Source organism: Myotis yumanensis, unplaced genomic scaffold, assembly GCF_028538775.1.
Source record: "Myotis yumanensis isolate MYYU_CA2020_CCGP unplaced genomic scaffold, mMyoYum1.0.hap1 SCAF_22, whole genome shotgun sequence".
Lineage (NCBI taxonomy): Eukaryota > Metazoa > Chordata > Mammalia > Chiroptera > Vespertilionidae > Myotis > Myotis yumanensis.
In genome coordinates, this window is record NW_027223773.1 from 1,685,686 (window position 1) to 1,699,168 (window position 13,483).

Sequence of the window (13,483 nt, forward strand, 5' to 3'; positions counted from 1 at the left end):
ACCTTTGAAATACTTGAATTCCAGCAGAAAAGCACTGTGGGAGTTCTGTAGCCTGGGATACAATATGCAAATCTACCAAAAAGCCAACAAAACCAAGTGAAGGTACAAACTCAAAGGTACTGAGCAGCGGCGTCCGCCGGATGCTGTGTTCGCTCCTTGCGTGGAGTGTGAAGGGATCGTGAGCCGCCCAATCGTTTGTCTTCAAAGGTTGCAGAACCACAAAAGGTTACCTCGTTGATGTGAGACACCCCTCAGTCTCTCGGTCCGTGGAGCTCCCGTTCTCCGTGGGGTCGCCGGTGCATGTCCCTCAGGAAGGGACAGCGAGGGACACGAACACATCGGCCTCTGGTTGGTCCCGTGACGTCGAGGATGGGTGCGTCCTCCAGGTACCACACCCCTCCGTCGGCCTCCTTCAGGGAACACCCCCCCACCCCCTACACGCTTGACCTGCGACCCATTTCACCATCGGACGCCAAACATGAGCTTTCTTGCCTCTGCTGTGGTTTCGGCGCTGACACCGCAGGCAGGCAAGACGTCGGCGAGACCCCCGGCTTCCCGTGCACCCAGCTTTCCTGCAGACGCGGCTCGCGAGGGGTTCCGAGTTGAACTTGCCCCTCGCGTGTTTCTTTTGCTTTAACGCAGTAGCTGTTTAGAAGGCCCGAGGCCTCTCCGGGACACGGGGCGTGGAGACAGGCTCCACTGTGCTTGCGTCCCGGAGGCTGCGGTAGGAATCATCTCAAAGGCTGACTACTACTGAGAGAACATTGTGTAGAAAAGGATTGTTGGGGGAATTTTTTTTTAAAAAAATGCAAATATGAATATTGGATGAACTACGCATTACCATGAAGTGCCCAACGATGCAGTTATGAAATAAAATCGATTGTAACCCAAACTTCGCATGGCGGTGTGGCTCTTCTCTTATAACCGGGCAGGTAACCCCTTTGTTTCTCTAGGTGACCGATGGGGGGGCCCTACCATCCCTGCCTCTGCTTTACCTCATTGCAGACTCCAGCCTACATCATCCTGACGGGTGTGGTCCCTCCCCTCACTTTGTTAGGGTCTGCGATCGTGGGACAGGCACACACAGTGTTACTAAGCGGATCAGGCCCAACTGGCGTGGCTCAGCGGTTAAGTGTTAACCTATGAACCAGGAGGTCAGGGTTTGATTCCCCGTCAGGGCACATGCCCGGGTTGTGGGCTCGATCCCCAGTGTGGGGCGTGCAGGAGGCAGCCGATCCCTGATTCTCTCTCATGGATATTTCTATCTCTCTCTCCCTCCCTCTCCCTTCCTCTCTCTGAAATCAATAAAAATATATATATTTTTTCTAAATATATTTTATTGATTTTTTTACAGAGAGGAAGGGAGAGAGATAGAGAGTTAGAAACATCGATGAGAGAGAAACATCGATCAACTGCCTCCTGCACATCTCCTACTGGGGATGTACCCGCAACCCAGGTACATGCCCTTGACCGGAATCGAACCTGGGACCTTTCAGTCCACAGGCCGACGCTCTATCCTCTGAGCCAAACCGGTTTCGGCGAAAAATATATTTTTAAAAAATAAAAAAGAAACATCCATGATGAGAGAGTCACAGATCGGCTGCCCCCCGCATGCCTCACACTGGGGATTAAGCCCACAACCTGAGCATGACCAGGAATCGAACCCTGACCTCCTGGTTCATAGGTTGATGCTCAACCACTGAGCCACGCCGGCCGGGCTCAGTCCTATGGTTGTAACACCCCCGCGTGCCCGTGGAGAAATAAAACAACTAAACGAGGCAGCAGGTCCCCGGGGCTTTGTTTGTGTGAGTTGGCCACGCGCTTCCCTCCGGATCTAACACCACGTATCAGGCGATGATCAGGAAGGAGCTGGTTCCCAGCCTCCGTGCCGGGAAACGCGGTATCGAGCCAACAGCACCTTGTCCGGGTGCAGCAGTGAAATCGCAGCCACGTGCCGCGTCCAACTGTCAGGATCAGCGACGAGAGCTCCTCGTTGGCGCGCGGCCGCCTGAGCTCAGCACATTCCGGCGTGACTTGCTGAGACGCGGATAATTGTCCTTGTCGTTACCCGGTTGCCATGGATTCCTTTCTACTCCATCAGCAGGTTCTTTGAATCGATGCCGCGATGTGGTTTGACTGCCATCAGCACAATCGGGCTTGGATGGAAAGTTTGAAAGGTATTGGGAACGAAGGCCGGCCGTGCACTCGCTCATTTCCAAGTGCAGCAGCTAATCCTCCCGGGAGGCCTTGCCACTGCGGGCCTACCGTTCCCGAAACACACTGGGGGGCCTGGGCCTCTGACGAGGCCAAGGTGTGCAAAAAAAATGTAGGCTTCAGAACCGTGTCGTATGTGAGCGCTATGTTTTTTGTTTTTTTAAAAATATATATTTTATTGATTTTTTTACAGAGAGGAAGGGAGAGGGATAGAGAGTTAGATACATCCATGAGAGAGAAACATCGACCAGCTGCCTCCTGCACACCCCCCACTGGGGATGTGCCCGAAACCAAGGTACCTGCCCTTGACAGGAATCGAACCCGGGACCCTTCAGTCCTCAGGCCGACGCTCTATCCCCTGAGCCAAACCTGTCAGGGCGAGGGCTGTGTTTATTCCTTCCCCCGACGCTAATTAGCGGAAAGAAACTCGGTGGTGAGTGACAGTATTTCTCCAAATTGTAATTCGAGGAGACTGCCATGTGGGTGTGTCTTTCCTGGGGGCCGCATGGAGAGCGGGGGGGGGGGGGGGGGGGGGGGGGGGGGGGGGGAGGAAGACTCCAGGGCTCTGTCCTTCGCAGAAGCCTGGACGGAAATGTGGGCCATGGGGCAGCAGCCTTCAGGAGTAAGCACAATTCTCAGAGTCCATTTGTGACTCTGCCATTCACGAATGCCTCCAAGTCTTTGCCGAGGCGGGGGGGAGGGGGGGGGGCGGGGGCGGGCAGGGGGGGGTGGAGGAAATGGGTTCTTAATTCAGAGGTCATTCAACTATGAAAGCCTTAAGAACGATCATCGACCTCTACTACATTGTCAATCAGATGTCTCTGGTTATCGTCAGAAAACTATCTTTTTACCTTTAAAGGTAGAATAGGTAAAGGGTTGATTTCATTCCTGTGAAGTGCTAGTGATGTGCTTGAACTAGTCCTTGAATTTATTTTAAACTTGAAGAATGGTGGGTGGGTGTTTTTGTTGTTTTTAATATATTTTTATTGATTTCAGAGAGGAAGGGAGAGAGAAACATTCATGATGAGAGAGAATCATTGATTGGCTGCCTCCTGCATGCCCCCTACTGGGGATCGAGCCCACAACCTGGGCATGTGGCCTTGAATGGAATCGAACCCAAGACCCTTCGGTCCACAGGCCGACGCTCTATCCACTGAGCCAAACCGGCCAGGGCTAAAATTTGCCTCGTCTACCTGGAATGGTTCAGTTTTATTCCCCAAGCCCCATACAATTCATGCATGCTTAATCATGGGGGAAATGGCTCTCCACGTTCCTTAGCGAATTTGGGGTGTAATGGGAGTAATTTGTACACACACACACACACATCCATTAGAATGGGAAACAGGTTAAATATTTGGAAACCAAGAGAAAACTGAGCCAGGAAGAAACCGATTTCTCCAAGAGGATTGGTCTCTCTGCCACCCAATAAAACAGTGGTTCTCAACCTTGGCCGCACGTTAGAATCACCTGGGAATCTTTTTAAAATCCTGATTTCTGGGCCTCCTCCTCCGGAAATTCTGTTTCTTTGTGATGGGGTGGGGCCACAACATTAGTAACGAAGAAACAGAATTTCCGGAGGAGGAGGCCCAGAAATCAGGATTTTAAAAAGATTCCCAGGTGATTCTAACGTGCGGCCAAGGTTGAGAACCACTGCGATAAAAGGTCCGTGTATAGGAGGTGCCAAGGAGCCGCGGGCTGTAAGTTGCCAACCTGCAATGTGCCCTTAGGCCCGTGGTCGGCAACCCGTGGCTCGCGAGCCACATGCGGCTCTTTGGCCCCTTGAGTGTGGCTCTTCCACAAAATGCCACGTGCGGGTGCGCACGTACAGTGCGATTGAAACTTCGTGGCCCCTGTGCAGAAGTCGGTATTTTGTGGAAGAGCCACACTCAAGGGGCCAAAGAGCCGCATGTGGCTCAGGAGCCGCGGTCTGCCGACCACTGCCTTAGGCGAAGGCCAACAAGAATGTAGCTGATGCGTTTGAATTCCTCTTTTCCTTCGGACGCCCATGTTTCAACCCAAAGCAGAAGGAGACCATGGGAAGGCCTCCGTGGCTCAACAAGTCGGTGGTTCCCAGCTCAGCACAGCTTTGGACTGTCCAGGTAGGATGACTTGCAAAAGCCAGATTTTCCAAAACAAGTGATAACAACTCCACGGTGATTGGAAAATTCCCTCTTCCCTCTGCAGACCAGCGGGCCTGGGTGTCAGCAGCGTTTCCTCCCCCACCTCCCAGAAGGTGAACGTTGCTTGCAGGGCCCGCTGGCTGCTGGCTGGGCTCAGACTGGAAGGGGATGGGTAGTGGCTGGGGCAGGGCCGAGATAAAGAGGAAAAAGGAGGTTTCCTCCCAGAAAAACAGCTTCTTATCCCCTGGGAGACGGAGCATAGCTGAGGCGTTTGGATTTCCTTTTTTGGCTCAGGCTTCTGGGCCGGGAGGGAGTCCTCCGATTAGATCTGCCAGGAGCCGGACCCGTGAGGGAGCCGGCCAAGGGCGCCGAGTCCTGGGTGGGCCAGAGGGCTCGGACCATCCACCATCCCACGCTGCCGGGTGGCGGGGCTCACCTCACGGCCGGGAGGCCGCTGGCTGGGGACAGCTTTTCAATAGGTTTGGATGTTATGGAGGTTGGGGGACTGCCCAGTGTTTTCTAGTCTCCTCGAGCTAGTCCAGGGCTCCTCAAACTACGGCCCGCGGGCCACAAGCAAATACAAATATTGTATTTGTTCCCGTTTTGTTTTTTTTACTTCAAAATGAGATATGTGCAGTGTGCATAGGAATTTGTTCATAGTTTTGTTTTTTTTTTAAACTATAGTCCGGCCCTCCAACGGTCTGAGGGACAGTGAACTGGCCCCCTGTTTAAAAAGTTTGAGGACCCCTGAGCTAGTCTTTCGCAATGTCTTACCTAAGTCTCTCTTTTTTAAATATATATTTTTATTGATTTCAAAGAGGAAGGGAGAGGGAGAGAGAGAGAGAGAGAGAAACATCAGTGATGAGTGAGAATCACAGATCGGCTCCCTCCTGCACGCCCCACACTGGGGATCGAGCCCATAACCCGGGCATGGGCCCTGACCGGGAATCAAACCATGACCTTCTGGTTCATAGGTCGATGCTCAACCACTGAGCCACACCCGCCGGGCTGAAAACAGTATTTTTTTTCTTTTTTACTTTTCTTTATTTGTTCTTGATTAATCCTCACGAGAGGATATTTTTCCATTGACTTTTAGGGAGAGTGAAAGAGAGAGGGAGAGACAGAGAGAAACATCGATGTGAGAGAAACACATCGATTGGTTGCCTCCTGTATGAGCCCTGACCAGGGCCCAGGCTGGGGAGGAGCCTGCAACCGAGGTACGCGCCCTTGGCCGGAATCGAACCCGGGTCCATTCGGTCCATAGGCTGATGCTCTATCCACTGAACCAAACCGGCTACGGTTGAAAACAGTATTTCCAGTCCACGGTCAGGAATCTGTGGATGTGGAGGGCCAGCTGTACTGACAGTCTACTACTGACTATTTTGTGTATTGTCTACTGTATTCTTACACTAAAATAAGCTAGAGAAAAGAAAATGTTATTAAGAAAATCATAAGGAAGAAAAAGCACAATGACTGTATTTATTGAAAAAAATCTGTGCACTTCAACCCATGTGGCTCGTAGGTCCCCTGCGTATGCTTTTAGGGTTCTAGGCGGTTCTATGAGGCAGCCTTTTAGGTCTGTTTCATTCTACGTCAGCAGCCACCATCTTTGCATCGTGCGTTCGAGTTAGTGGGAAGGAAGCGTGAAGCCAGAGGCGCTGATGAGCCAGAACAAGATCCCGTTGTACATTTTCCGAAGCCGCGTTTCCCTCTGTGAAGTCTTGGCTCACGAAGCGCTGTCTCTCCCTTTTGACCCGAACGGTCATTTTTCTTCGTTTTTATGGGCGGACTCTATCTGGACCTGTATTTCAGCAGAGACTTTTCTATGGGAACTGAGATAAACAGCGAGAGGAGAAGTGCCCTTGGACCCCTCCCACTGTTCTTCAGCCCAGAACCCCCCTCCCCCTGAGACACCCGGCCGGCCGGCGCATTGCCATCCCCATGGAGCTATGTGATATCCGTCTTCTCATTCCCAGAGGCTGTCGAGGGTAATCGGGGTGTCTGGAGAGAGGACAGGGACGGCCAGCCTGAAGAACAAGCTGTGCATCTTCTTGATGGGGTGCAAGAACACCGTTTGGGAAAAGTTCATGGATGTGTGCGGTCAGTGCCAAACTCATGAAACCCCCCGGGGGCGGGCTGAGGGACCAATGCTTCTTCATGAAGAGTCACTTTCTCAGGGAAGCGCTAGGGGGCGCTGCGACTAGACGGCTGCACATCTCCCATCTCTACAGGGTCCACTGGTGAGATTCAGATCGATGCCCTGGGTGGCAGTAAGAGCTGTGGGGGCTGCTCCTTTGCTGATACATCAACATGGGCCCCAGCAAAACGGCAGCTCTTACAAAGGCCGGGAGAGCAAGGCCCGCGCGCCGGTGGCCGAGCGCTCATGTGACTTCTGCTGGCTTTCAGGGCCGACCTGCAGCTGCCCGGCCAACGCTCGCTGCTCCCTAGGCATCGTTCCCAGCTTAGCTGACCGCCAGCCCAGGCTGCCCCGCAGGTTCCTGTATAGGACTCAGGGTGAGGCCCTTGTCTAGCAAAGACGCCTGTATGAATGCATCCTTGGAAAAGACAGGACAGGTTGTCAGAAGCTAAGCAGCACTTTATTGTGAGATGAGGTCCAGTGGTATGAAGGGGTTCTGCCCTAGCTGGTTTGGCTCAGTGGATAGAGCCTCGGCCTGCAGACCGAAGGGTCCAGGGTTCGATTCGGGTCAAGGGCATGTACCTCCGTTGCAGGCTCCTCCCCGGCCTGGGCCCTGGTCCCGGCGCATGCAGGAGGCAATCAATCGATGTGTTTCTCTCACATCGATATTTCTCTGTCTTTCCCTCTCTCTTCCACTCTCTCTAAAAATCAATGGAAAAAAAATCCTCAGGTGAGGATTTAAAAAAAAAGGAAGGGGGGTTTAAGAGTGGTGTTCAGATGGAATCTGATTCATAATTAATATTCAGGGAATATAAGAGGAATCGAATCCATTGTGGGCACGGAAGCTGGTATGGAGGAGCTGTTCGATGGTGAAGTGTGTCTCTTCCCAGAAGACAAATCAATTCCCCTTTACAGTGAACCGATCAGGAGCACTTTTCAAAAAAAAAAAAAAAAAGCCAAAAATGTCAACTGGCTTTGAAAGAGGTCAATTAGCAATGCAAATAGGAGGCTCGGTGTACATCTGACATTTAACTGACGAAGTTTGAATCTCATTAGGAAGTGCTTCGGGGAGCGTTCGTCTTTGACAACTTGACTTGGATGCACCAGGAAGGAGAAAACAACACCGAGAGCTGGCGGCTGGGGCTCATGTGTTTACTGAGCTCATCGCGAGAGGCCCTGGCAACCCTCCTCATTTTGATCCTGAATGCCTTTGGCTTTTTAAAAAAATGTTAAACATATTTTTACTCATTTCAGGGAAGAAGGGAGAAGGAGAGAGAGAGAGAGACAGCAATACATCCGGGAACTACGCTTTGAGAAACCCTTCTCCACACTCGCCTTGTTGAGACGCCTGATGATGTGACGATCGGCTTGAAAAGAGAGGGAGACCCCACATCTTCCCTGTCCACTCAGCCGACTGCATTCTCCATCCGCAGTGGGTACCATGATTGGGGAGCATCGAGCCAAGATCATGATGGGGGGGGGGGGCGGCGCGGAGAGCTTGCCTTTGCCCTCTTTAGTCCATCTCTTCCCTCTTGGTTGGACATGGATCAGGCCAGAAAGATGCCATTTTCTCATTGTGGCTCATAAGTATATATCCTATATAATAAAAGGCTAATATGCAAATCGACCTAATGGCGGAACGACCGGTCGCCATGATGCACACTGACCACCAGGGGGCAGATGCTCAATGCAGGAGCTGCCCCCTGGTGGTCATTTCGCTCCCACACGGGGAGCGCTGCTCAGACAGAAGCTGGGCTCACGGCTGGAGAGCACAGCAGTGGTGGTGGGAGCCTCTCCCGCCTCTGTGGCAGCACTAAGGATGTCCGACTACCGGCACTAAGCCGTCAGTCAGACATCCCCTGGGGGCTCCCAGACTGCGAGAGGGCGCAGGCTGCTTTGAGGGACCCCCTCCCATTCAAGTGAATGAATTTCATGCACTGGGCCTCTAGTATATATATAGTTTTCATTGATTTCAGAGAGGAAGGAAGAGGGAGAGAGAGATAGAAACCTTAATGATGAGAGAGGTTCATGGATGGGCTGCCTCCTGCCGGGGATGGAGCCCACAACCTGGGCATGTGCCCTGACCGGGAACCAAACCTTGACCTCCTGGTTCCTAGATCCATGCTCAACCACGGAGCCACGCCGGCCGGGCGGCATCTTCTTATAATGGGAATAACCCCCCAGCCAACATTCCTCATAGGTAACAGCAAATGCAGAATATTTTCATTTGATGACGAAGAAGGGAGACGCAAAATAGAATTTCCCTTGAACTTGTGCCGCGAATTTTCAGAAAGAGATGATCTTGCAGATAGCTTTTGAAGTCCCGGATTATTCATGAGGGTTAAACAGTTTCTAGTCGTGTGGGGGAATCAGGAAAGGGGTGGGGGTTGGGGGGTTGGGGAGAAGTGGGGTGTCGGTCACCGATTGAGGAAACTTGGTTTAAAAACTTCATGAACTTCCAAGTTTGGGGGCGGCGGGGAGAAACGAAAGGAAAGCGCAGGCCCGCTGGAGTGGCATCTCTTGAATCTAATTAGCAGGGCGGTTGGCATCGCCATGGTCCATCCGAACCGCACGGGTCGCTGCCTTTGGACGCCCGTCAAAACGAGTCAACATCTGTTTGTTATTTCGACTGTGTAGTCCAAGTATTGCCTTGGGTCCATTACAATTTTCTTCAAAAAGCGAACGTGGCCTCACCATCCTTTCCCCGGTTCCCCTTGAAAGAGAAATCACCAGACGGCTTGCCACTCTGGGTAAAATATTACATGGAGGCTGCGGTGTCATAGCTCAGGGTCACCCGGGCCCGCGATGCGTAATGAGCGCTGTGGTCGGCGGGGAGGCCCAGGAACCGTTCCCAGTCCTTCCCAGCCATTCGGACGTGGCGGCAGCGACGGGCTGAGACTGGTTTTAATTTCACTTTCATGGAAAACAGAGACGGCTACGTACCAGATGCTTGTCTCACTTCAGGTGACCCTCGGGCTAAATCACAGCGAGACTTCAAAGCATCCGCTGCGATCGCCTCGCAGACAGCTTCCGCGCGCGTGATGATGATCAGAAAGAGAAGCAGGTACGTATTGATCGCTATCGACAGAGATCTTGGAAACCACGCTGGGAGCGAGGGATTTTTGAAAGACGTTTCAAGCTGTGATTGGCTAGAGAAATGAAATCAATTAGATTACGGCATCTAATAGTTTCACTGTTGTTATTTTTCCCTTCCTTCCTTCCTCCCTTCATCCCTCCCTCCCTCCCTTCCTCCCTCCCTCCTTTCCTTCCTTCCTTCCTTCCTTCCTTCCTTCCTTCCTTCCTTCCTTCCTTCCTTCTTTCCTTCCTTCCTTCCTTCCTCCCTCCCTCCCTCCCTCCCTCCCTCCCTCCCTCCCTCTCTCTCTGTCTCTCTCTTCCTTCCTTCCTTCCTTCCTTCCTTCCTTCCTTCCTTCCTTCCTTCCTTCCTTCCTTTCTCTCTTTCTTTTCCTCTCTCTTTCTTCCTTCTTTTCTTGATTTTTTTATTTGAGTGATGGGGGGAGGGGGATGCGCCCTCCGGGGTGATGGGAGTGGAGCCAACCTGAACATCTCGAAGGCCTCAGAGGGAAGGGTGGAGGGGAAATCGTAGATGACAGGAGGAGCAGGTCCGTGGCCGGTCGCCTCCACGGGGGAACCACCCAAGGAGTTTGGTGCCGCGCACACCCATGGACGAGTGGCCGCCGGAGAAGGCGCCGTGGCCACGCGGGGCTCCGGGCCCCCGCCGTCCAGCAGAGCCAGGCTCGCCCTCTCTGGAGCTTTGTGTGTCGGCTCTAGGTTTCCACCTGATTTGTGGCCTTCACCACTCCCACGTGGACGCTCCGTGGGTCCAGGGAGGCGGTTTGGGGCTGCGTGACGGGCGATCGAGGAGAAAAGACAGCGTCGCGGAGGCGCACTGGTGTCTTTGCTTTGAAAAGTCGTTTCGGAGAAACTCAATCCAGTTCAGACGCAGCGACGGTAATTGGCTTCGATCGGTAAATCATCGGGCAGGGTTCTGCTCTTGCTCAAACCCCCCCCCCCCCCCCTTCTTGTCAAGAGTGAGTGATGGCAGCGGAGCTGGGCGGGTGATGAAGCCCTGCGTGGCCTCCTCGGGTGGGACGGGTTGCTGTTCTCCGTCACGTTCGCCCTCTCTGCCAAGGTGGGAGTTGGCTTTCCACGCATCAGGAGTGGTGAGGTCGTCTCTCACCGATTTATTCGTATTTCTGTTGTGCACGGCCACCCAGATCATCTCCGGGTGGATGACGGCCTGGTAAGAGCTGGCATTCCACAGTCTGGCTTTTATTTCCCCCCTCCCCCTCCCCCAGTGGCTTTCCGCGGCCCACAACATACATGATCTGTGCCGAACACTTCAGGGGGATAGAAATGAAAGCCTCTTCAATGCTCTGTCCCTCTCTCCGCTTAGTCAAAATCCAGAGGAGACCTGGGAATTCTTTAAAGCGGAAAAGAAGAAGGGGGTTTTAGAAACACAACCTAACTTTTTTGGGGGGAGAGGAGGGGGGTTTAATCCGCACCCCAGGATATTTTCTCATTGATTTTTTTTTTTTTTTTTTTTTTTTTAGGGAGAATGGAAGAGAGAGGGGAAGACAGGGAGAAACATGGAGGTGAGAGAAACACATTGATGGGTTGCCTCCTGCACGCACTCCAACCAGGGCCCTGGGAGAGAGACCCCAAAATATGTACACACTTTAACAGCTGATAGCTCAATTAATGTTTCATTCTTTTCAGATTTAAGCCACTGGAATTAATAATTATTCAAAGCATATATACATTTTGGGGGGGGCGGGACAGCCCTTATCTACATAAAATACCACTCCAAACTTGATCAATTTTATGGGGATTTTCGGAAAGGATGCCTAAACACTATCTATCTATAGGAAGGTTTGTGAAATTGGTCTTGAGACCATTTTGTTGAAGTTTTGAAAGAAAACTATTTCAACAGAAGTGAAATATACAATATATTTGATTGCCGTATTTTCGCCTGTCTTTATTCGATTTTTCCAATGCTTATTTAAGTGCATTCTGTAAAGTGAAGCAGTTTGGGGGGAAAGGAAGTAAATGCACAGACTGACTCGACTTAGTCTTCATAACGATTCCGTTCCTGCGAATGGAAGTCGGGTTTCTAGAGCGCTGTGATTGGAATAACATGTCATATCCCAAACACTTCGAATTCCACCGGGCGAAACGCGATCTGTGGCCAGACTTTGTCCTCCTCGGGCAACACTTTCCTGGTAAGCGCTTGGTTCCCTAAATCCTCTAAATCCTTAGGCCTTTTCTAGTAAAATAATAGTATTTTCCCCCATTGCTTTCACCTCTTTAATAATGAATTGTGATCCTTTGGAAAAAAATGATCTCTCTTCAAGCGATTGGCACTGCTGAGGGTACCGGGCGCATTCATCTAAGATTGTCGGAGGGAAATTGAAAACAGCCCAGCTTTTCGCTGCAAGTGTTCGCTGCGAAGCAGCCCTGGCCACGCTTCTCTCGCAGTGGTATTGCTGCGGGTTCTTTACCAGCGCACCCTACAGGTCGGGATCCCAAGGCTATATTTTTAAAAGATTTTTTTTTTTATTGATTTCAGAGAGGAAGGGAGAGGGAGAGAGAGATAGAAATATCCATGATGAGAGAGAATCATGGATCGGCTGCCTCCTGCACGCCCCACACTGGGGATCCAGCCCACAACCCGGGCCTGTGCCCTGACCGGGAATCGAACCGTGACCTCCTGGTTCCTAGGTCAACTCTCAACCACTGAGCCATGCTGCCCGTCGGTCGAGCAGGATCCTGAGGCTATTAATTTGGCAGCAGGAAACCCAGCGGAAGAAACAATAGTTGGTTAGTTCCCACGGCTCCTCCTAGACAGGAAGAGAACACCTGGACCATGTGCTGTTTTTGTCTTGTTGGTCCAGGCCTAGCCCTCTGCCCCCGGTGCCCTGCAATTTCAGCATACACCCGCCCGAGCTCCCTCCTCCCCTGGCTCCATCCCTACGTCCTCATAGCTTCTTCCAACACATTCCTCAGAATCCCATGTGTCTATGCCCCGGGGCGCCCCACGGTTCACCCACAAACTCTAAGCCAGCGGTTCTCAACCTGTGGGTTGCGACCCCTTTGGGGGTCGAACGACCCTTTCACAGGGGTCGCCTAAGACCATCGGAAAACACATCTATAATTACATATTGTTTTTGTGATGAATCACTATGCTTTAATGATGTTCAATTTGTAACCATGACATTGGGGGTCACCACAACAGGAGGAACTGCATGAAAGGGTCGCGGCATGAGGAAGGTTGAGAACCGCTGCAAAAGCAGACCTGGACCCTCTCAGCCACCCAAGACTTGAACTTGACTTGTGACCCTGGTGTATATCCCCGTGGGAGGGTCTACTGCATCCTGCCTGCCATTCTTCTTGATTCTCATCTGTTCCACGCTCCCCCCCCCACCCCCATCCGACTCCCCAACACACGCCTGGGAATGGTCGCATCGGCCTGCAATCTGCAAAGAGCAGCTGCTGGATGTGCAAGACCCCAGGAGTGGGATTTGTTAGAGCGTTTCGGGCTGCGGCTCTCGGAAGCTCAGATGTTCCCCGGGCCAGATGTTATCGATGACGCCCACTCGGCTTGTTAGCCGGGAAGCGGCAAGGCGCCCACACTCATTCGTTTCCACTTGAACTTCTCCGGCTGCCATCATCCTCCATTACAGTGACACCCGCACAGCACAGCCCGGCGTTGCTGTTCTCCCAGCTTCGAAATGACGCCATTAAACGCCCCTTCGGAAGGGATCCGAGGGAACCGCGAGAAATTTATGAGGCTCCGGCCGGCCGTGGACCCCGCGGCCTTCCATCAGAGTTGGGCCAAGCGAGCCAGCGGGATCAATAGTTATTATGAGAGGTGGACGGGCCAACCAGGCAGATGATTCCAGAAGGTGTCTCTCCTGGGCCGGCCGCACTAAAAACAAATTCGTTCTCACGCCGGCGACCTCGGCGGGGGCTTTCAGACGGTGAGCGGGTTGAT